Source organism: Mus caroli, unplaced genomic scaffold (assembly GCF_978045245.1).
Source record: "Mus caroli unplaced genomic scaffold, Mus_caroli_1 scaffold_5, whole genome shotgun sequence".
Taxonomy (NCBI): domain Eukaryota; kingdom Metazoa; phylum Chordata; class Mammalia; order Rodentia; family Muridae; genus Mus; species Mus caroli.
Window position 1 is genome coordinate 75827508 of NW_028227260.1, and position 23453 is coordinate 75850960.

General features: G+C 40.2%; 1 long non-coding RNA gene across 1 annotated transcript in view; it reads left to right on the forward strand.

The window, feature by feature from the left end:
• LOC115030102 (uncharacterized) overlaps positions 1-23453 on the forward strand; it is a 256428-nt gene that overhangs the window by 114662 nt on the left and 118313 nt on the right. The window contains exon 2 of the long non-coding RNA XR_015047090.1: positions 18976-19073. This is a non-coding gene — a long non-coding RNA (uncharacterized LOC115030102). The remainder of the gene's footprint in view (positions 1-18975; positions 19074-23453) is intronic.

A 23453-nucleotide genomic window follows, 5' to 3' on the forward strand; every position in this document is an offset into this window, starting at 1 on the left:
GTGAAGCTGACAAGTCCCAAGTGAAAAAAAGTCCTAAGTTAGGGTTTCTCTATGTAATCCTTAGCTCTCGTAAATGAAATAAGGTTATGTAAGTACAATTATTACAGGGAAGTTCCTAGTTTCCTCTGGCCTAGATTTCAGCAGCAGTCTGAGCTCTTTGTGTTCTGAAAGAGAAGAATCTAGATGGAACACAGTGGTAAATCACGAAGACTATTGTTGAATTAGAGCAAGTGAGGAAAGGATAACCCACTCCATGGAAAAGCAGCAGGCTGAGCTAACAAGCAATGTAGCCTCCACTCTGGCAGGCATAGGGCTGGTACATCTCTTCTCCTTGCAGTTCCCATGCCTTGTGTCTCCTTGAAGGAGGGCACTTCTAGAAAACAGGCATGATTTTCACAGAAGCCCATTTGACCCAGAATTCAGCGTGTTATAAGTAAATGTATAGGATGGACAAATATGTATAGGTGCTTAAGTACACCTAAAGTTGAAATGTTTCCCGGGGAAAGGGAGGCAACACTTTCTGTATGTTCCCCTGGAGAGGAGTCTTGAAGTTGCTTTAGTGTGACCCAGTTAGTGTTGGTGACTATCAAACATTTTCCTCTTACATCTTTTTTTTCGGGGGGAGAGGGGAGGGCTCAGTGGTGGTCCATGTGGAGTTGGCCATTGCCACTGCCTGTTTATCTTGATTAACAGTTGACCACAACCCTTATCCTTCATACCCTGTTTCAGAGCCTTCAGTGGGCCTATCCATTGCTCCTTACGTCTTGTCTTTGGGGCCCTGTCATTGTCATTCTTTCCTGGAGTTAATTTACTGCCTATTATGAACATTAAGGACAACCAGGTGAAGGGTGGACAGAAATTCTGTGATCTTTTTGCAGTTATCATGTTTGTATAAATTCAAAATAAAATACTAAAATTGAAGGAACATATGGAGCATGAAGTGTATGCTTATGTGTAGTGGTTCAAGGTATGAAATGAGACCCATTTGGAGTTTATTTCCAATCATGTCAGTGAAAAAATGATGTTTGTTGCAGCACAGTATTTATAATTGAGGGATGAGCTACAACATCAAAAGTTGCTCTCTGCATATGGCATCTTTACATCAAATAATAGCAATGAAGGCTTGAGAGATGAGGCACCAGCAAGATGAGGACAGAGAATATTGGCCTCATTGAAAGGCAAATCCCCAGGTACAATCTTTAATTCAGTTTTCATTCTTGATAACTGATTGATTTCCTTGCTCATATTAGACAAAGGAAATAATAAATAACAAAGCATGAGCTGAGAAAACAATGGATAGTCAAATAGAAAGGGGACTTTTCACCAGTGATGGTATCCCTGGCCTGCAGTTCTGAAATTATTTATTATATGACCTCTTACAGAAACAGTTTTCCAAATCCTAGATGAGGCATTTGAGAGATAAGACAGGTGCTGTGTTGCACATGAGTGTTACGTATACTGTCTAACATGCTATAGGACAACATGCTCAATGAGGAAGCTGACATAGAAAGCCCATTTGAACCCACCATTCACTTTTGAACAATCCCCATCTGAAATACCAGTCCACTGGCATCACTTTGTAATGTCTACCCTTATTTCCAGGATAATCTCCCTGTGGTAGAAGCAAGACATCTATCCCCACTGTTGAGCCTGTCACACTCTATTTATTTGCTCCTCATGCCTATTTTTGGCCCCCTTCTTATTTCTTTTCTATAAATTCCCCCCTCCTTTGTTCAGTCTTTGTCTTTCTCCCTTAGATACTCACCCGATTCTGACAGCGTGATTACTTAATGCTTACCTGCCAAATTAACTGACTTATTTTACCAACTGGGTGGATATACAATACCTTGACACTTGCTATTTGAGTATTTTACTGAATTTTTTGTATGTCCATGATGAATAAATAATGATGTAAGTATTCAAATATTGGTAATTGGCCTGTTTTGTATTAAAATATGCACCACGGTATATTTTATCTTTCTCACTGTTTGACTTCAGTTCAGCGAAGATTAATAGGTTAATATTAAAATCAGCAATGCCTTCCATCCCTCTTTGCTTTCTAGGCCCCCTTTCTATTTCTTTAAGTTGGAGTGTTTACAGCAAAAGAGGAGAGGGCATTTAGTCAAATGAGCGATGTGTAGAACAGAATAGTTTTAGAAATTTATTTGAAAATAGAATGTACTTTAGTGGTTCATAAGCATTGAAGTTTTTAATTTAAGTTTTGGGGTTTTTTTTTGTAAGTATTTTGCCTGCAGGGATGTCTGTGTACCACATGTGTACCTGATGCCTATGGAGGCCAGAAGATGGTGTCAGATCCCCTTCAACTAGAGTTACAAACAGTTGTGAGCCACCATGTAGATGCTGGAAATCTGAACCTGGGTCCTCTGCAAGAACAGCAAGAGCTCCAACCCGCTGAGGCATCTCTCTAGCACAACACAGTGGTTTTGAAATGGCTCCGGCATGTATTGCACCAAGCAAATGTTATAGCAGTCATTTGTTGGTATGCCTCGTTATCTAACAACAAGATTGGATTCTGTTTCCTGACATAAAACATACTGTCATCATTAAAATGCATAAGATTCTACATTCTCTCTTAATTTCCTCTTTCCTTATCTTTTACTTCTCTTTTATCACCACATATTCCTTACCCTTCCCTTTCCTTTACTGATAATGATTTTAATGTATGTAATGTATATCTTCAGATTTATATGTTGTCCTATAGAAATCATAGTTGGGTGGCAGAGCATTTCCCTAACACCACCGAGGCCTTGAGTTTAATTTCCGCCCAAATAATGTTTACATTAATGGTTTATTCCAAAGAACACACTCTCTGTTTAATTATTTTCACTTGGGGCAATGTCACTAATATTAATCCATGTTGATGTATGTCCAGCTATGTCGTTGTTTAAACTTCTCTTGTGCATGTTAGATTTCACTTCCAGAGTCCTCCAGAGCAGATGGTTAGGTTGTTGCATGTTTTCTTAGTAAAAATAGTGCTCCTTTTCAGTGTCTCATTTGAGGCTGTATGACTGCATGCAGGATATATTATGGGATATAGGCACAGGTTAAACTTCATAATGGCTGTATATGTGTGTGTGTGTGTGTGTGTGTGTGTGTGTGCACATGCATGTGCATGTGTGTTTCAGTGTGTGTGTGTGTGTACCTAACATAAAATATTATGTATTAGTTATTACTCGTGAAAGTCCACAGTCAAATTGACAATTGTTTGGGACAAATAAAAATATGGGAACACATTAGCTTTTCTTCTGGAATTTAATCTGTACTTTTGCGACTAACAAAAATAGCTACAATATTGAGGGTGAGGTAGCTAAGCAGGTAAAGGCACCTGTCACAAAATTTGGCCGTCTGAGTTTGCTCCTCAGGATCTATGTACTAGGAGAGGCCTGATACCTGCATGCTGCCCTCTGACCTCCATACACATGTGCATACAGTAAAAACATGCAAGTGTAATTTCAAAGATAGGTACAATAACGGGACAGAGACTCTATTTCTTCTCTCTCTCTCTCTCTCTCTCTCTCTCTCTCTCTCTCTCTCTCTCTCTCCCCACCTCCTTGTGTGTGTGTCATTTGATTTGTTTCTTCTTCATAAAAATGCTTTAAAGAGGTTGTTAGCATAATAACCTCTGTTTCATGAGTGTGAAAACCTAGGTTGAGGTTTAGGGACTAGTACATTTAAAATGGGATGAGACTTGGGTCTGTCTTATGCAAACCCAATGCCATGACACCTTCCCTGTTGTCCCTTTAGCTCAAAGGACCTTTTGAAATATTTGACACCCTCTTGCCATTTCTCTGTATACTGTAGTTGCTAGAGCATCAACTTAATGGTTTGGGGTAAGGAGTACCCAGAGAGGACTGAGAGATCCTATAGGGTAGAAAAGGTCTCTGCTGCAGCCCCATGCTTCTGTGCACAATACATCATGAGTGACCATCTTTTCATTCTTTTTTAGCTCAGTTACTTTAGGTGGCAATAGGACTAGATTAAATAATACTTAGAAACCTGGCAAATCATTGTTTGGGGGTGTGCCTGAGAGGGTGTAGGAATTTGAATTCTGCTCTCAATATGAATTGATGACACACAAATGGAGGGAACAAAAACAGAAAAAAATGTGAGTATGTCTATCTATCTTACTGTTTCTGACTGCTGATGTCTTAGAGAAACTACTTCTTAATTTAAAATTTTCATTTCATTTTTATTTATGTGAATGTGTGTCTCTGTGTGGGCAGGTATGCTTGAGACCAGGTGCCCGTGGAGGTTAGAGACAGTTTCCAGTCACCCAAAGCTGGAGTTACAGGTGGTGTGAGCCATTCAGTGTGGATGCCAAAAACTGAACTCAGGTCCTCTACAGAAGTGCAAGCTCTTAACCACTCTCCAGTCCTGGAACTATTTGTTAAATTTTTTTGATGTGTGTGTGTGTGTGTGTGTGTGTGTGTGTGTGTGAAGTTGATTCTCTCCTTCCATCATTGCATGGGTTTGGAGCTCAAACTCAGGCCATCAGGTTGGCAGCTTGCATATTTACCATCTGAGTTCTCTCTCTGACTTTTAGAGGAACTCCACATCAAATTCTGATCTTGGCCCTTCATAGCATAGAGCAGCAACACTCAGTGGTAAATACTCCCTAATGCTACCTTTGGGGATTGTGATTTTTAATAGCTTCAGAGGTCACATATCTTCTGGAAATCAAGGGACAGGGCTGTGGATGTGACTCAGTGGCAGAGCATATGTCTCATATGGTGGAGACCTAGCATTCAATCTATATAACACTGAAGAAAAAAAGATCAAGCAATGACTTTGAACTGTTTCTCCAAAACATCCAATGTACATAGATTTTTGCATACATATTTTTACATACATATGTGGTTTTGGAGTTTAAAAAACCCATGTATAGATCTAGACCAATGCCAGTTCTACTTGATGGGACACAGGAATGTAAGAGATCTAAGTTATTCTAACCCAGTTCTCAATCTGTGGGTTGTGACCCCTTTGGGGTCTCATATCAGATATTCTGTATACCAAATATTTACATTATAATTTTAACAGTAGCAAATTATAGTTATGAAGTAGCAATGAAAATAATTTTATGGTTGGGGGTCAGCACAACCTGAGGAACTGTATTAAAGGCTCCCAGCATTAGGAAGGCTGAAAGCCACTGCTATAAACTCCACCATCAGCCGTTAGTTAGGTTACCTTAGCCAAACTAGTGAACTTCTGTATGCCTTTGTTTCCTTATCAGTCAGACAAGGGGCTTGCAACATATTACTCTTGGCGGTCCATTTCTGTATATTACTCTGACTCCCCTGTATATTTTTATGAAAAGGACTCTGAGTTTAATTTTAGAAGTATCTTGAAAAAAATTTTTTTATCGGAAAAGGGAACCAACTGCAAGTGGATAGGTCTAAAGACATTATTTTCTCTTTTGTTAGCACAAACATGCCTTGAAGGGCCTATTATGTGCCCAGGCCTGTGCAAATCACTGGTGTTCAAAGACAAATAAGGCCCCATCCTTGTCTCCCAGACTGGGGGAGGTTTCAGTGCATTTACACATACATATTCTGTTTTGAGAAGTGAGGAAAAGGCCAAGTTATGTGAATTTCCCTGGCCCTGAATAAAAACCTGCTTAAATGGTCTCTATTCAGACTTTTTCTGGCAGCTATGCTTCTAATTCAGCTCCCTCCTTCAGGGGGAAAAGCTAATGTATGGAGAACCAGGCTTCTTTGCTATTCTGTAACTCTGTGCTTGCCAGAGACCAGATTTTAATTCTTAAAGGGACCGGGCCTCTCTTCTCAGAAACCTTCGAAAACACCTCTCAACAGCATAGTTCACAAGCAGTCGGGCTGTGGTTTCCTCACCCCTACATTGCTCTCCAGACTCCCAAGAGGGAGAAAAAAAGTCCTGCGGGGTTGAACTGGTTTATGAAGGATACAATAGAGCATTGAGAAGTTCTCATTTTTATTTACTTATTTGATAATCTGCTACTTATTTTATTTTTCCTCCTTTGTTCAGTCTTTGTCTTTCTCCCTTAGATACTCACTCGATTTTGACAGCGTGATTACTTAATGCTTACCTGCCAAATTAACTGACTTATTTTACCAACTGGGTGGATATACAATACCTTGACACTTGCTATTTGAGTTATTTTACCGACTGTAAAAAAAAAAATGTCCCTGGTGATATCTTATCCAAAGGAAAAACCCCAGGGCTCCCCTTATTTAAAAAAAAAAAAACCACACATTTTTTGCTTTTGTATTTATAAACCACATTTGGTTATAATACATATTCTGCTATAAGATGGAGTGAACTAGTATTCTCCTTCCAGTTACAAAGAGTAAAAGATACACACACACACACACACACACACACACATACTCACACACTCCAATTGAATTTTGTGGAAATTGCTCTGCCATCCCCCAAGATGAATATGGCTTTGTTCACAGACCTGGATTGGGCCAATTAAGCTATTTTTTGTTTGACATTTTTATTATATACAGTCAGCAATGAATAAATAAAATATTTCCCAAATACTAAATAACTGTCTTCTTTTGTGAGATGTAAGATTTGTGACATTTCTTCTTTTCTTGTCTTTCTAGAAATTAATACATTGCCCACCTCTAGCTCACAAATTTCTTCTAATAGATTAGTATAAAAGAGTAAAAAGAAAAGAATAAAATAAGAAATGAAAAGGGAAAAAGGTAAAATAAAAATGTTTATTTTGTTCAAAGAAACATTTAGTGTTGAAACAGTCTTTTATTCTGGCCTGTAGGAGAGTGGCATGCTTTCTATTATTTTTTCCTAGGATAGAATTACATATTCTAATTAACATTTGTAGCCTCCTCTGAGAAGATAGGGTTTGGGTCTCAGAAAAGACCAAATTATATGAATTTCCCTGGAACTATATGACATCTCTAAATGGCCTGATAAAACCTTCCTTGCCATATATGATACTGTCTTAGTTACTGTCCTACTGCTGTGAAGAGACACTGTGACCAAGGTAGCTTATAACAGAAAGTTTAATTGGGGGCTTGCTTAGAGTTTTAGAGGGTTAATTCATGATCATCATGGCAGGGAGCATGGTGGCAGGCAGGCACGTGCTAAAGCAGTAACTGAGAGCTCACATCTTATCTACAAGATGGAGGTGGGTAGGGGGAGACAGACAGACAGACTGACACAGAGAGACAGAGAAAGATGTAGCTTGTTGTAGGCTTTTGAAACCTCCAAGACCACCCACAATGATACATTTCCCATAGCAAGACCACACCTCTTAGTTCTTTCCAAATAGTCCACCAACTGAGAATCAAAAATTCAAAGATACTAGCCTCTCTCTTGGGAGGAGGCATTCACATTCAAACCACCACAAGATACCTTGTTGCCATTTGTGTTGGTGCTTCTACGAACAAAGAAGAGGAAAGGGATAAAAAGCGCAAGCATAGAGTAATCTGACCAGAGTCTGCAGGCAGATTGGATGCTTTCTGTTTACTTAAATAAGCACTGACTCTTGAGGTGCAATGGAGATGATGCTTGAATGGCGTTTGCTGAACCTGGGGCTGTCTTGCTTAGCTTCTTTGCCCTTGGATAGTATATGATTAACATGGGTTAAAACACATTACTTTCCATTTGACTCAAGCTTTGTATTGATTTTGATTATTATTTTTTTTAGAAACAATTTCGGTCTCTAAATTCATCTAACAGTGGCTCTCAAAGTGTGGTTCAGGGAACCCAGAGCTCACTAGATCATTTTAGGGGATATAAAAAAGTAAAGCTATTTTCATGCTAATACTATAGAATTATTTGCTTTGTAAAGTCTCTCTTAATTTCATCCTTCCCACACTGTATGTTTTTTGTTTCCTTTAAATGTACAAGATTGGGCTCATTAATACTTCATCGTGGGGTGTGGAAAGGTGTCCATGAACCCCCTTCCCTCTTGAGGCTTTCTATAGAAGGAGGTGAGTTGCTGGTGGAAGGGCTGACAAGCCCCACCCCTCCTAGAGAAGCTATTCGCAGCTGCTGGGAAAAGGAAAGACATTTTCTTCAGCGGTGTAGCCACTGGCAACTTGCCCATGTTCCCATAAATAACCTCTAATCCATGCTAAGCAACTACTGAAATTCACTGGGTCACCTCATCCCCATAAAAGACTTGAAAGTAGGAAAAAAAGGTATTTTGGAGGAGGAAGGAGATCAGCAAAAAGGGGAGTGGGACATAAAATGGTAATAAGGAATGAATATGATCAACTAACTGTGACATAATGGAAACCCTTATTATGCATAATAAACATACACTAATAAACCCTTGGAAGAAAGCATAGTTGGTAAAGTATTTGTATTACAAGCATGATGAACCTAATCCTAAGAACCCACATAAAACAATCCAGACATAATAGGTGTGTGCTTATAATGCCAGATCTGGGGAGGAAAAGAAAGGTGTATCCCTGAGTCTTGCTGGTCACCCACTGTGGGTTTTGTGAGTTTGAGGACAGTGAGTTTTGAATCTGTGTAAAAAAATGTGGTGGGACTGAGGAGATGCCTCAGTTGTTAAAGTGTTGTGCCTGCCTTGCAAACAAGAGGACTCACAGAAGAAGCTGGGGGTAAGACGGCCTCCTGGAACTCAGCACTGACGGAGGGAGACGCGGAGACAGGGAGAAGACTGAAGTCCACTGGCTAGGCAGCTTAGTTGAAGCGATGAACTTCAGATTCAGAGACTCAAAAATAAATGTGAGGATTGACAGGAGACAGCCATATGCACATATACCCACAAACACACATGTATATGCCCACACTAATAAGCAAACATACCACATATATCTCATGTACACACAAAAATGCAAGATGGTACCTGGAAGTGAATAACCATGTTGTCTGCTGACCTCCACACACATACATGTTCATGGATCTGCATTTGCATGCGTGCGTGTGTGTGTGTGTGTGTGTGTGTGTGTGTGTGTGCGCGCGCGCACACACACACACACACACACACACACCGAGAGAGAGAGAGAGAGAGAGAGAGAGAGAGAGAGAGAGAGAGAGAGAGAGAGAGAGATATGTTAATAAAACAGTTTAAGCAGTTTAAGTAGTGTCCTCTGGGCATCATGGTTGCTGTACACATGAACTCACAGTAGCAGTGGTGACTTATGCAACACCTGCACAAAATCAAACCAGTTAGAATTTCTAGGCTCTGAGGAGTCCTTTGATGCTTGAGGGTGGGGCATGCATGCACTCACAACAGGGCAGATTATCCACCACCTCTCCTGGGTGGCACAACAGTGGCTCTTGTCCAGCCGAACACATTGATGCAAGTGGGTCTCGGGTTGACTGTCTCAGGCTCCAAAAGTTAAAATATGGCAGGACACTATGAAAACAGGAGAATCACTCTCTAAGAGGGAAGCCCAAGTGAAGGTATGTGAATGACAAATTGGTTAGAGGCAGATGTGGGGGCAAGGGACAATTATGGGCATTTCCATGACAGGTCTCCTTTTTTTGCTGTTGCTGTTGTTGTGCCGTTTGTTGCCGTGGTCATGCTCACACCTTCACCCCTCATTCTCAAATGAAATACAGAGTTGGCGAAAATTACAACAGCAGTGGAATAGTTAAAATTCTCCCAGGAGTACTTTCTCGTAGTGATTTGTTTTAAATGTTTGCACTTTGGTCAGAAAAAAAATCTAGCATAGGAGGGGGAGGCCAAGGCCCCACCCCCATCTGAGGAGCAATTGGCAGTTGATTGCTGGTGGGAGGGGGCAGTCAGAATAATTTTTCTCTTCCTTTTCAAAAAAAAGTTTTTAAATGTGTATGGGTGGTTTGCTTATGTGTATGTCTGTATACAACACGAGGTGCCTAGTACCCAGGGAGACTAGGAAAAGAAATCAGATCCTGTGGGATTGGATTACAAACAGTTGTGAGCTGCTGTATGGGTGCTAGGCATTGCACCTGGTTCATCAGGACCTATAGCTAGCTCTCTTAATTATTGAGCCATCTCGCCAATCCTGAAAGTCACTTTTCTTTAGGGGTATGGCCACTGCTAACTCCCCTATACCCCAGTAAATGACTCCGTGTTCATAGCCAAATGGGCAGCACTGACTGAACTCCAGGGATTAAAAAGATCAACAAATATTTAAAAATTACAAAAGGAGGACATTCAGTTGGGAGGAAGATGAGATGAGGGGTGAGGCCTGAGGGGGGAGGGACTACATAATGAGAGGAATGATCCAGACTCAGTGAACACATGCATGAAGTATTCAAAGAAGGAAAAATTAAAAATATAGCTGTTTTATGCTCAACATATTATTTATAGTATAATTATGCAAATGAATAGAAAAGTTAAAAAAAATAAGCCCTCAGTTTGCATTTATAACAAGGTAAGTATCAATTATAACTATGTGAGTCAAAGGTTTTTCTAGTCCTTGGTAATATTTAAGAGAGCAAGAGGCTCAGAGAGCAAAAGGCTTGTAAACTGCTGTGCTGTTGCCGCATCCACACTGACAAGGTGTAAAAAAAGGAGGAGACACAGAGTGCCAGTAGCTTAGAAAACTAGCTAATATCGAGCCTAAGGATTGCTTTCTTCCTAAGAATGGCAATCCCACAGCTAAATGTTAACACTGTTAAACTGCTGGTGTGACATTAACTATTCTATGTCAAATGACTCTGCTTACATTTAGAACCTCGGGGGTAATTGTCATTGCTCTTTGTAATTTGACCATTGTTCTACAGATGCCGCTTTCTTCATTTGTTGCTGAATTGGAATATTGAGCCATTGTTACGCAGCTGAAGTCAGTGGCATTTGCCATGTGTTCTGGGGTTTTTCTTTTTCTTTTGCATATTTTGTTGATTCTGAAAGATAAACAGTATTTGGTCAATTGTTTGGTGCAATTATCTGTGATCATCTGGAATTCATAACTACTGTGTATTTGTTAATTAACTTAAAAAGGTGGTAGCTTCAGAAAATAACTGTTAATGGTGTTGATGGAACTGTAAAATTTTGACATTTGAGCTATCTCTCCCTAATTCTTTCTAATTATGTTTCTTTTATTCTAATCTTATATATTTTTGTTCTTCCTATTCTTCAGTGAGAACTGTGTCTGGTTCTGAATGATTTAAATAAGAGTAAGGAGCATTTAGAAGGAGATTTTTACAGAAGAAAAGTGTCAATTAATTGAGACTGTTTAGCTTGAAGAAGAGGACTTAACAGAAATCTCCAAGTATAGAGTGCCTTATTTTGCAAAGGACAGAAACCAGCTGTCCTTCAACTCAAGGGGACTAGGATAAGAGGACACAGACTTAAAGTGGAATCAGAGAAATTTAGTTAAGATGCACCAAATGTATTTCCACACAGTCAAGTCTAGTAGATCCTGGAGTGGTCTTCTAAAGGCAGCTGTGATGTTCTCTGGAGCCTTAAGAATTTGATATTGTTTTCATGTTGATCAGTTATAGGCAGAAATTAGGGGACAGCTTCGAACTGATTTAGATGATGACTCTTAAATATTTTCCAGTTTTCAGTGCAACATATGAAAAGGGCAGATAGTCTTTTGTAGGAATATATCTGAATATGATCATGAAGAATGAAAGAAAGGAACAGACCACAAATGCATAGAATTCAGTCCTAGGAATGTTTTCTCCCCCCCCCCCCCCGCCAGCCCCCAGGAATGTTTTCTACCTGTCTGTTTAATTCCTTTCTTTTCCCTACAGTTTATAGTCTACCCATCAGGCTCATGGCACAGTCTATGTATCCATGTATCTGTCTGCCTGCCTCTATCTATCTATCTATCTATCTATCTATCTATCTATCTATCTATCTATCTAATTTATCTTTGAGAATTTCATATATGAATATAATGTTTTGACTGAATCCAATAATTTTTCCCTCTCCTCCAACTCCTCCTATACCCTTCCCCACCACTTTTCTCTTCCAAGTTTATGTACTCTGTTTGTTAAAGCCACCAAGTCCACTTAGAGCTGCAAGTGTGTGAGTGGTTGTAGATAGAGTCATTTACTGAATAATGGACAGCCTATCTGGGGCTAGATTCTTGAAGAAAACTCCTTGTCCAGCATCCAAGCTGAGGAGCTAATTTATATAAAATCTATTACATCAAGTATATATTTTAGTTGTGGATATGTGTGTGAGTGTGTGGGGGTGTGTGCCAGTTTAATTAGGGCTGTTTACAGGAACATGGATGAGGAGTTATTTGTAGGGTACCTTACCAGTAGTTACACCACTGAACAAAATGAATTTCTCTCCCTCCCAGCTACCATTAACTGCTTATAAATGTTTGAGAAGGGGTAAGGCCTCCTGCTTCCTTCCCCTAGCAACTGATAACTGCCAATAAAGTCCAGGGAGGGGTGGGATCTCATGAGCCCTTCCCCAATTCCATAAAATAATATTGACAGGCTCAGTCCTTGGTAGGTCTTGCACAGGGTAACCACAGCTGCTCTGTTTAAGAGTGCAAGGTCTACGCTAAGGAGATGACTCAGTGGGTAAAAGTGCTTGTCCTTCAAACTTGATGACCCTAGTCTGACCCCTAGGTCCCTAGAAGGAGAAAAATCACTCTATAAAGTTGTCTTCTGACCTCCACACATGCATGATGGCACATAATAAAATAAAAAGAATGCAACTGTCATACCATGCCCTGGACCACTATCCTTTCTTCTGCCTCTTACACTCTTTTATCTGCTTCTTCTGCTGCTTCCCTTCTCTGAGCCTTGGAAGGGGTGACATAGAGGTCCCATTTCAGGTTGAGCACCTCATGGTCACTTATTCCCTGCACTTTCTCTTCAGTAACCCCCACTCACTTCACAAACGAGCTTCTCCGACTAAATCTGACAGCAGCACTAATCTATGACAATAAAATAAACACTTAGAAGGCAACTTGACAGGCATGGCATGCCCAGTTATGAAAATGACAACAGTAAGCTTGGCTCCCAGGACCCATGTCCTTCCTAGCCATAGGCTTTGCACCAGGCTTATGGTACCGGATGTGAATTCTTGCTTGTAGAGCAGGCCTCCAATCAGAGTGGAGCTGGTTGCTCCCTCAACAGCTATGCTCCCGTTTAGCAGTGGACACATATTCCCTGGAAGGTGGGCACTGCAGCATGTAGGGTGTAGAGCTGGGTGAGACTGTTGTTGTTGACTCCCCCACCCCAACCCTGCTACCAACAGCCTACATAGCAACTATTGAAACTGTTAAAACTTGTCAGCAAGGAGAAAGCTTGCAGATCAGTTCCAGTTTAATTTGTCCATGTCCTTCCATCAAAGTAAGTGGTGGCTTAATAGTAACATAGCATCTGGTTCTGAGAGGGGGTCAACAGAAATGGCAATAAACTGTATTGCTTTGGGGTCTCAGAGGCTTTCTTGACTAATAACTCACAGGGAGGTAACCTGTGCTGGCACTTTTTCAGTGACTAACCTTATGGCTTCGAAGATCAGCTTTATCTACAAACATAAGGCACCTCCTTTTAAATGTTGATTGTTTGATTAGCTTACAAAGTAGCATATTTCCTTATATTTTTTAAAATATAGTTTTCGTTTTGGTTGATCCTTTCCCCACCCCTTTGTCTTTAAGATAGAATCTTGCAAAGGACCTGGGGTCAGTTCTTAGCTCTTACATAGCAGTTCACACCCATTTGTAACTCCAATCCCAGGGGATCTGACACCTTCTTCTGGCCTCCACAGGCACCAAGCATGTTCATGGTGCAGAGATATACATGCAAGCAGAACACATAATAAGTCTTTTTTTTTTAAATAAAGGAACCCACTTTAATTCCAAGCTCCTCTGTGTGCTCAGTTACTTTGCCTTCAGTTTTGTCTCATCCAAAGATGCCAAGTACATTCTCATACCTGCCTTTTTCCTTTGCTGGACTGGTTCTCCCCAGAGTTTTCACAGCTTCTTTCTTTTCAGTGCTTTGTCAGCTCTGAAATGACCTATTAAGAGAGGCCTTCAGGCCTCTAAACAACTAAAGGTAAAGAGGCATCCTCACAGTCTTCTTTCCCACGTGCTATTTCCTGTTTCTTTGTACCATGTCATAACCTCTTGGAATTATTTCTTCTTCCTTCAATATATATGTAGATTCCATACATGTGGCTCCAATTGCAGCTCTTTAGAGTCGGGGGCAGAAAGTATGAGGCCAGACTGAGCTATAGAGTGAGTTTGAGGATAGTCAGGGCTGCACAGTGTCTAAAATGACATAGAACATTTGCGCTTTTCACCCCTCCACTTTCATCTTCCTGCTTAAGTGATTGGCACTATGGCTGCAATGACTGCCTCTGAACTCGCTCTGCCCTACATGGTATTTTCATCATGCAGACGAATCTTAAAAACAGCAGTCGGGTCATATTAGTCTCCGTTTTTCTCCCGATATCTCCCATGGTGACCTTTGTAACTGTAGCTGAAGCCGTTCCTCCTTTTCAACCATTCTGTCTTTATAACGCTGGCCTTTTGACTACTTCTTAATTAAGTTGAACCCACTCTTGGTCCATTCCTTTTGAACATTCTGTAGCATTCATTTGCTCAGCTTTCTTCTTTACTGCTTCCTGATTATCTGTCGAACATTTGGCTATATTACTTACTATAAGGTATGATTTTCTATCTGTTTTATTCCCTGTAACAGACACAACACCAAGAACAATGTCTGCCATAGGGTAGACACATAAGAATTGAGTTGTATCTCCCCAAACTATATATTGAAGTCCTAATCTGTGACTATGGTCTTAGCTGTAAATAAGGGGCTTGTGTAATCAGATTAAGATGAGGTTATTACAGTAACCCTTAGTCTAATAGGGACCAGTGTCCTGATAAAGAACAATAGCATGTAATGACAGAGCAACACAGGCAATTTTATGCTGAAAACTATATTCATGTGATTTGCTTTGTATTTTATTGATATGGACCCAATTTAACAAAGAGCATCATTATCTCAGAACAATTCACGGTACTGCTTTTTCCTTGCCAGCACGCCTGGCCTATCATCATCATTATTATTATTATTACACTTGCAAGACAGGTGCCGTAAATAGGTGCCAATGAGATTATGGATCACACAAAAGTCTTGTCAACAGTAAAACAAAAGGAGAACGCAGCACCTGTCACTTCAGGCTGAAAGTACTTTCAGATCCAGCTGAAATATTAACTGAGCTGGTTAGTAATTGGTTAGTTACCGCTCGACTCATTCAGTCAAATCTCTTTTGTGTGTAGACACCATCTAGGAATCCCAGATTTCAATTTACCCTCCCACTGGCACTATTGTTATCCAAGGTTTTATGAGGAACACTTGTGAGCGAGCAATAGGTTCTCATGTCACCAAGTCTAGGAGAGAGGAAAGGAACAATTAAATCAGATCCTATTACGTCCCATTGCTTAGTCTACAACTGCCCCATGATGTTGAGAATTATCAATAGCAAGAGGATCTCTTGGCCAAATAACCTGCATTCACTGTTGTTCAGAAAGTGTAGTGAAAGAAAGAGCTTTCCCCACATTACATGGTTGTTCTTATCACAGAGGAGGCAACATTTGTTCGAGTAATTTATAAGACGTAACATGATATGAAAAGCTAGTTATAATTATGACTTATGGTTATCATATGGGTATAGTGCAGGAAAAGCATTTATAGTGGACTTCATGATAGTTTAGGATAATCGAGTAATTTGAATGAATATGCATCAGCAACCTTGTGACTTCATGGTGATTAGAGCTCCAGGGTAATCTTGGATTTAATGGGGTGTTTAGAAAATTTATGACACTTTTCATGGAGCAAATGTTCCCTTACTTCCTGATGAAGAAATACATACTGTGTCTTTTGCCATGACCAAACAGCTTGGGAATTTACCTAACTAGGGCAACAGGGAATGAAGAAACATCAGACACACTCAGAGAAATGCTTGGGTTTGATGGGCTGTGCACTCTGATGGAGATGTGCTGACACTAACCCAGAGACTCATCTCAGTTGTTTTGTACATCTGAACAGAGGAAGTAGGTTTATTGTATACAGGTGAACAAAGAGATGGGTTTGCATAGTCTCAGTCTCCTATTTGTAGGAGATACATTGCAGGCTGTAAATATCTGGGAGGAGCAACTTCTATGGACATTTTCTTCACGAACTGCCCACATCCACACATAGATCAGAGAAGGCTTTGTCATTCCCAAGGGTCTGGGGCATTAGCATGCCCACTTCAATACACATTCACTCAGGACTCCACCCACACACCATTCACTAAGGGCTTTCTCCAATCCTTAAGTCTTTTGTCCTTTATCTTTGCAGTTTCTCTCAGTGGACTAGATGGTGCACATTTCTCCTACTCATTGGTGTTGATTTGGCTATCTAACCTGTAAGACCCCATTACCCTTCAGATGCCTTGGATAATTTAGCTTGTTTTGCACTTTTGTCTACAGAAATGCACATGTCTTTTAGTTGTGCTCCAAAGAGAATAAAGAAATGTGGCATAGACTTGGATTCTGTCTATAGCCCAAGTAAAGCCCAACCAGTTTGCAGCTTTGGGGATACCGCAAAATATTTTGGGGATACAAGGCCATTGAAATAAGTTGAGTTGCTGGTTACACATTATTTAGTGCAGTAGAAACATGATTAATATATAGTGAAATTACTAATTTTTTTTTACATAGACAAAGGAATCTATAAGAAATTGCCTCTTTGACTTTAATTTTCAGCCAGTTGCTCTGAAATTTTCGCTTCCTTCTTTCCTTTCTTCCTTTCTTCCCTCCATAGTTATGAGAAAATGCCATCACCAGGATTAGTTCACTGATGGCATATTCTTCAGTACTCAGTACATGGTCTTCTTTCCTTCTTTTTGCCTTGGGAGGGCTCATGCTCTTTCCAACTTTAGTTGGCTGTGTAGTCTTCATGGCTAGATCCTATATAAGCATACTATCCTTACTTTATCATTTCTCAAAATAAATTTCTTCTGAATAGCCTCAGACACTGGTAATAATGAAACAGCAAAAGCTCTTCTTCTTATTTTATGTCCTAAAATAAATATTTTCTTTATGTGTGTGGGTGTTTTCCTGCATGTAAATATGTATACCACATGCATTTCCGGTACCTGCAAAGCCCAGAACAGCATGCCAGATCCAATGAAACTGGGGTTACAGATAATTTTGACTCCATGTGGCTGCTAGGAATTGAACCTGGGTTCTCTGGAAAAGCAATCAGTGTTTGTGACCCCTGAGCCATCTCTCCAACCTTGTAGATAGTTTGAGCTACATAGGACAATACCCTTTGTCAAGTGTGGTTTTGGGATAAAGAGGAAAGAAACTCAAGGTAGAATTCAAATTACAACTCCATTAACTCAGTGCCAGAAAAACAGCATTATAATACAATTACATTGTATTGATATTTATTCTTGAGCAACACATGGCTTCAAAACTTAGTGGCTCAGAAGTTAAGGAAGGGGTCTCCTGAACAGTTCCTTCCTGATCCCTGTGGCATCAGCAATAGTAGCTGTGGGGTGATGATTTCCCTCCATGGTGGTTGCTTCACTCCCATGTTCGGCACACTGGCAAGGATAGCTGTCAGCTGGAAGCTGAGCTGCTTCTGTCAGCTGAAGTGCCTACAGATCACCCCTCCTAGTGACTTGAGTTTCTAATACAATGGTGGTCGGATTCCCCGAGAAAGCATCCGAGGAGAGTATTTTTTTTTTCAATTTTTTATTAGATATTTTCATTTACATTTCAAATGCTATCCCGAAAGTTCCCTATACCCTCCCCCCGCCCTGCTCCCCTACCCACCCACTCCCACTTCTTGGCCCTGGCATTCCCCTGTACTGAGGCATATAAAGTTTGCAAGACCAATGGGCCTCTCTTCCCAGTGATGGCCGACTAGGCCATCTTCTGCTACATAGGCAGCTAGAGACACAAGCTCTTGGGGTACTGGTTAGTTCATATTGTTGGTCCACCTATAGGGTTGCAGATCCCTTTAGCTCCTTGGGTACTTTCTCTAGCTCCTCCATTGGGGGACCTGTGTTCCATCCAATAGATGACTATGAGAGTATTCTAAGAGACAGAAAAAGCTGCCAGAGTTTCAGTGTGTGGACAGGAAATGGGTAACATGTTACCTCTGCTCTATTCTCTTGGTCAAAATAGTCCTCAAGCTTCTCCAAGTCAAGAGGAATAGATGCAGAAACTCCCACCATGAGGATAAGTAGCAAAGCATTTGAGGCATCTATTTTGAAAAAAATGATTTTGTTCCCTTTTATGGAAAATGGATTATTATTTTTATGTTTTACTTCTTTTTTTTGGGATGTCTCAAGGGGGCAGGCATGGAAGAACTAGGAAGGGACTGTGATTGGGGTGAATGATGTGAAACTCCCAGAAAATGTTATGTGAAATAAAAAGCATCCCCTTTTAAAGGCTGAATAGTATTCCATGGTACACACATACCATATTTTCTTTGTAAGTCTACTTCCTTTAAGATTATAATATTTTGTGTTCTTTTTTCATTTTTTATTGGATATGTTCTTTATTTATATTTCAAATGTTATCCCCTTTCCTGGTTTCCCCTCTGAAAATCCCCTATCCCATACCCCTTCCCCCTGCTCACCAACCCACCCACTCCCACTTCCCTGTCCTGGCATTTTCCTACACTTCTTGTATTTCCTTAAAAATACTTTTAAGTTTTTAGGTTACGTTTTAAAGATTTTTTTTGAGATCATTATAATATAGTTATATTTTTCCCTTCCCTTTTCTCCCTCTAAACCCTCCAATATGCCCCTCCTGGATCTTCATCAGCTTAAAGTGCCTCATCTTTCATTGTTACTGCGTGTATATATGTGTATCTATGTGGTAGTTTGATTAAGAACCGTCCTTACGGACCCATATTTGAATGCTTGGTCACCTGGGAGTGGCACTATTTTAAAAGATTAGGAGGTGTGGCCTTGGTAGAGGAAGTATGTTACTGGAGATAGGCTTTGAGTTTTCAATAACGCCCATTTCAAGCCATGATACTCTCTCTTCCTGTTGTCTGCAGATCTGGATGCAGAGCTCTCAGCTATTTTCTTCAGAACCATGTCAGCCTCCATGCCACCATGCTCCCTGCCATGATGACAATGGACTCTGTCTGAAACTGTAAGCCAGCCCCAATTAAATACTTCCTAAGAGTTGCCATGGTCACAGTGCCTCCTCATAGTAATAGAACAATGGACTAAGACAATGTGTGTGTGTGTGTGTGTGTGTGTGTGTGTATAACCAGCCTGTATAGTGGTAATCGTTCATATTTTTTTCAGGGCTGACTGTTTTGTATTGGATAACCAATTGATGTGCTTCTCCCCAGAGAAGACTATTTTCCACTCTCAGCATCCCTTAACTTAGTTGCCCATGGATTTTTGTGTAGTGTGGGCTTTCTCCACTTTGGCAAGCCTATTGCTTTTGTTCTTGCTGAGCTCATGTTTAGCTGTCAATAATCTATTTTTTGTGAATGATATGAAATAAAGATTGAGGTTCTTTTAAAACATATTTTTATTTATTGTTTGGGAGTACAAAAACAGTAAAATGGATGTTTTTCTCTCACATATAAATCCTGACTATGGTTTCCCCTCTCTCTATTCTTCCCAGTTCCTTCTCACCTCTCCTCCCATCCAGATCCACTCCCTTTCAACCTCTCATTAGAAAACAAACAGGCTTCTAAGAGATAATAATAAAATAAAATATAAAAAATTATAAGATAAAACAAAAACTAGCACATTAGACTTGGATAAGACAAAGAGAAGGAAAAGAGCCCAAGGAAAGGCACTCATTTACATACTCAGGAATCCCATAAAAACATTGAACTGGAAGTATATATATATATATATATATATATATATATATATATATATATACATTACATATACATATACATGTACATATACATACATACATACATAACACATACATGCATACATACATACATACATAGGATCTGGTGCACACCAATGCAGGTGGACCTTTCAGTCTCTGTGAGTTCTTATATGCTTTGCTGATGTTGATTTAGATGGCCTGTTTTCTTGGTTGTAGCCCCAGAACTGCTAAAGGAGGAAGAAGAGAAGGAAGAGAAAGAGGAAGAGGAAGAGGAAGAAGGCAGAAAAAAAGAGAAAAGATCTGTGTTGAGGGAGTCATTCCTCCTTTTTCTTTCTTTTTCTTTTTTCTTTTTTTGTAATTCTGTCAAACGAAAGCTTGGTGTACTGATAGTGTATTCTAACCTTGTAAGATAAGTTAAAGATACATTCTACTAATTTCAATATTTACCAGTATTTTAAGGCATGAATAATAGCATGATGATAACAAGATAATATCTTCCTATGTACCCATATTCAGTCTAAGTATGTTTTGTGCATGCATTCATATGATCCTTAGAAAAATTCACGAGGGACATTCTTTTTCTAAACATGTTATTTGTTCATTTAAATTTAAAGGGCTAGCCATGATTTATAAGTGAGTATCAGTATAGCTCAGTATTATCACCTGCTAGTAACTAGTGCAGAGTCGAACATTTTTTTTAATTTTTTTACTTTTTATTGTATATTGCCTTTTTTCACTACTTTTATTTTTTCAGTCCAATTGTTAACCCCCTCCTGTCTGCCCTCCCACAGTTTCTCATCCCATTCCTCCTCCTCACTGTCTGTCTCCAAGAGGATGTCCCTTCCCCTTAACAGGCCTCTCCACTCCCTGGGGAGTCTTCTGAGAATTAGGAGGGATAGGCAAGTCTTCTCCCACTGAGGCCAGACCAGGAGGTCCTCTGCTTTACATGCATTCGGGGCCTCATATCAGCTGGTGTATGCTGCCTGTTTGGTGGCTCAGTCTCTGAGAGATCTCAGGGGTCCAGGTTTGTTGAGACTGCTGGTCTTCCTATGGGGTCACCCTCCTCCTCAGCTTCTTCCAGACTTTTCCCAATTCAACCACAGAGTTCCCTGACTTCTGTCCTTTGGTTGGGTATAAATATCCGCCTCTGACTCTTTTAGCTGCTTTTTAGGCCTCTCAGAGGGCAGCCATGCTAGGCCCCTGTTTGTAAGCACACCACAGCATCAGTAATAGTGTCAGGCCTTGGAGCCTTCCCTGGAGATGGATTCCAAGTTGGGCCGGTCACTAGACCGCCTTTCCCTCAGTCTCTTCTCTATTTTTGTCCCTGCAGTTCTTTTAGACAGGAACAATTATGGGTCAGAGTTTTTTGACTGTGGGATGGCAACCCCATCCCTCCACTTGATGTTCTGTCCTTCTACTGGAGGTGGACTCTACAAGTTCCCCCTCCTCATTATAGGGCATTTCATCTAAGGTAGCCCTCCCTTTGAGTTCTGAGAGTGTCTCACCTCCCAGGTCTCTGATACATTCTAGAGGGTCCCCCCATTTCCTACCTCCCAAGGTTGCATATATCCATTCATTCTGCTGGCCCTCAGGGCTTTTCTCCTGTTCCCCTCATACCTTATCATGTTCCTATTTCCCCTTCCCCTTCCTTTCCTACCCAGATCCTTCCCTCTCTCTGCTTCCCATGATTGCTTTCATCTCTCTCCTAAGTGGAATTGAAGCATCCTCACTTAGGCCTTCTGCTTGTTAGGGGATTGTATCCTAGGTATTCTCTACTTTTTTTTTTTTTTTTTTTTTGGCTAACATCCTCTTATTAGTGAGTACATACCATGCATGTCCTTCTGGGTCTAAGTTACCTCACTCAGGATGATATTTTCTAGTTCCATTCATTTTCTTCATTTACATTTCAAATGCTATCCCCAAAGCCCCCTATACCCTTTCCCCTGCCGTGCTCCACAACCCACCCACTCCCACTTCATGACCCTGGCATTCCCCTGTACTGGGGCATATGTTCTTTGCAATACCAAGGGCCTCTCCTCCCATTGATGGCCGACTAGGCCATTCTCTGCTACATATGCAACTAGAGACACAGCTCTGGGGGGTACTGTTTAGTTCATATTGTTGTTCCTCCCATAGGGTTGCAGACCCCTTTAGCTCCTTGCGTACATTCTCTAGCTCCTTCATTAGGGGCCCTGTGTTCCATCTTATAGATGACTGTGAGCATCCACTTCTGTATTTGCCAGGCATTGGCATAGCCTCACAAGAGAGAGCTATGTCAGGGTCCTGTCAGCAAAATTTTTCTGGCATATGCAATAGTGTCTGGGTTTAGTGGTAGTATATGGGATGGATCCCTGGGTGGGTCAGTCTCTGGATGGTCTTTCCTTCCATCTAAGGAAAAGTCCTCATTCTTAATAGCTGAGTAGTATTCCATTGTGTAAATGAGCCATATTTTCTGTGTCTACTCTTCTATTGTGGGACATCTGGATTGTTTCCAGCTTCTGAGTGTCACAAATAAGGCCATTATGAACATAGTGGAACATGTGCCCCTGTGCATGTTGGAGCATCTTTTGGGTATATACCAAAGAGTGGTATAGCTGTGTTTTCAGGTAGATCTATTTTCAACTTTCTGAGGAATGTCCACATTGATTTCCTGAGTGGTTGTATTAGCTTGCAATCCAACCAGCAATGGAGGAGTGTTCCTCTTTCTCTACATCCTCACCAGAATCTACTGTCACCTGAGTTTTTGATCTTAGCCATTCTGATTGGTGTAAGGTGGAATCTCAGGGTTGTTTTGATTTGCATTTCTCTGATCACTAAGGACTTTGAGCATTTCTTGGCCCTTCAAGATTCCTTAGTTGAGAATTCTTTGTTTAATTCTATATAATTCTATATAATTGATTGGGTTTGGTTTTTTGGAGGTTAGCTTCTTTGAAGTCTTTCTATATTTTGGATATTAGCTTGAGGGACACTATTTAACTAAGGTTTTTTTTTTTCTTTTTTTTTTTGGTATGAGAAAACTAAGGCATAGGGATGTCAACTTACTTGTCAAGGCCACACAACTAATACAGGACACTTACTAGGGCTTACATTGAAGCTGTCTGTTTCCTAAAAGGAAATTATCTGCTTGACATTCCCATTCCTCCTTTAACAGGAAGGAAAATGGACAAGGACAGGCATTGTGAATTTGCTACTAATAAATACTAGATGTGCATAAATTATCTAAATATATTCTTATTAGAACCAGGACCTAGAAGTGGAAGCATAGAAACAAGCTCTTTTCTCCACAGGTGACTTTTAAAGATGCTGTTTCAGGAAAACACTTTGTTTTTGTCCCTCACCCGTGGCCAATTTGAGTAGTTTGGTCTAAATTAATAATAGATTTATTAACACCAATTCATTTTTATCTTTATCAATGCCATCTTTTGGTCAAATCTAATTGTTTAGTATAAAAAAATCGATGTGTATGTGTGTGTGTGTAAATTTGGTTCTTACTGTGGAGAGTGTTTCAATAAGCAAATATAATACAACCCTTGTAAAACCACATTTCTGAATTGTTTTTGACTGATCTTTAATTTATGCACTGGCACAATTTGTGCAGTTCATATTTGTAACAATTCACACCGCAGTTTTCTTTCCCCTTGCTGTTAGGAAATTTTAGGATTTCAGGAC